The sequence below is a fragment of the Microtus oregoni genome, unplaced genomic scaffold (assembly GCF_018167655.1).
Source record: "Microtus oregoni isolate MIOR12 unplaced genomic scaffold, Mior012 000049F_ref0000343, whole genome shotgun sequence".
Taxonomy (NCBI): Eukaryota; Metazoa; Chordata; class Mammalia; order Rodentia; family Cricetidae; genus Microtus; species Microtus oregoni.
In genome coordinates, this window is record NW_024543223.1 from 10,098,885 (window position 1) to 10,100,673 (window position 1,789).

A 1,789-nucleotide genomic window follows, 5' to 3' on the forward strand; every position below is an offset into this window, starting at 1 on the left:
ATACTCATAAGATTGGAGACCATAAAATTCATGTATATATTTGAAATTCTAAGTTACTTCAAGCATGACACATTTTTGGGCATATTCTTACCAACATTGTTCAACAAACGGCAAAAGCTGGAAATTAAGGAGTTTCCAATTTTCAAAGTCATATAATTTAGAGTAAGATTGAGAAGGGGTCATATCAGGACTCTGACTTGAAAGACTACACATGAATTTTATCATTTCTGTCATGACGCTTAGTGTATGAGCATCCATATCCACCATTCGTTGCGATATCTATTATGATTCACTGGCAGAGTGAAGCACAGCAAATCCAAGCTGATGAGCTCACATGTGCTCCTAGATTGACAAATAAAAGATACACATAACTCAGGACTTAAGAGCACTGTCTGCACTTCCTGAGAACAGAAAGTCAGTTACTAGCACACAAATCTTGGCTTACAACCATCTGTATCTTCTGTTCCAGGGAATCTAACATCTTCTTCAGGATTCTAGGAGCAATACACACATGTTAAAGCACCCATTTACATAAAATAAAAATAAATAACCTTTTGAAAACAAAAGCAAAATTTAATTCCTATTTAATATATCTGTGTATTATATTGGAAGAGTGATGATGAGATTATTAATATGAGAATAGAAAAATTGTTATGTATCATCTTACAATGTTGTTCAAGTTTATTTCAGTTGCACTACTACATTCTAAACTCAAAATTTTTATGTTTATACTAATTATCTGAATAACTAAAATACATTTGAAATGTATTTAAAAGTTGATAGGTGTAGATATATTTTCATCAAAAATATAAATTTCAATGTAACTAAAATATAAATATGCTAGAATTATTTTATATTTTTCATAAAATACAATTTACATGGTTTTAATTTAGCAGTGAAGTAATAAAGACAAAAATGCAAATTTGATGTTGCATATAACATAAATAAAAGTTGTTTAAAAAGTTTACTTTTGTTTATTTTTAAATGTGTTTTCATAAACTAATTTTACAATCATAAAACATGGTATTTCAACATTCACTGAAATATCTAGTTGCAAATTAAAGATTAGTACCAAACATAAGGAAGATATGAATTCCATAATATCACAGTATATGTATCCATTTTTATAAGTGACTATGATGCACAAATATCAACAAAATAATATCTCCAAAGTACAAATTTGACATCAAGTCAAGAAAGATGAATATATATCACAATTAAAATAAATTCTTCTCAACTGTGTAAGAACACACTGTGAACATCTTAGAGCAGAGGGTTAGTCAATAACTTTCTCTGGCAGGGAATGCCCCAGTATTTGTCTAAGCACCATTTTTTTGAATTTTACCAGTACTATTCTAGGTACTACAATAATAGGTCTACATTTGGAATAGACAAAGCAAGTTCCCATCCATTTTCCTAGCTCCAATGTCCACTTAATGTATTGTCTTTAGAGGATATATTAAATATTAACCTGATAAGAACAGATATTACACTTGAAAAGACTGAAGAATGACAGATAAATATTATTTTTGGCTATGATGTCTGTATGCTTTCAGAATAGATTAGCATGTAAATCGGTGAACTTGGCCAGGCAGACTGCCTTCCCCAGTGTTTATAGACAACTCCAATTTGATGAGATCTAAAAAGGACAGAAATTGGAGAGACAATGGCAACCCTGGGTTTTATCTCTAGTTGCCTGAGCTGAAGCATGAGTCCTTCTCTGCTCTGAGAGTAGAATTTTATACCAAAGACAATCTTGAGTCTCAAATGTTTGGGCAGGAATTTATAT

General features: G+C 30.8%; 1 pseudogene; it reads right to left on the minus strand.

The window, feature by feature from the left end:
• Nucleotides 1–1,334: 1,334 nt before the first annotated feature.
• On the minus strand, nucleotides 1,335–1,511 carry LOC121436619 (annotated as a pseudogene).
• Between the last annotated feature and the right edge of the window lie 278 nt (nucleotides 1,512–1,789).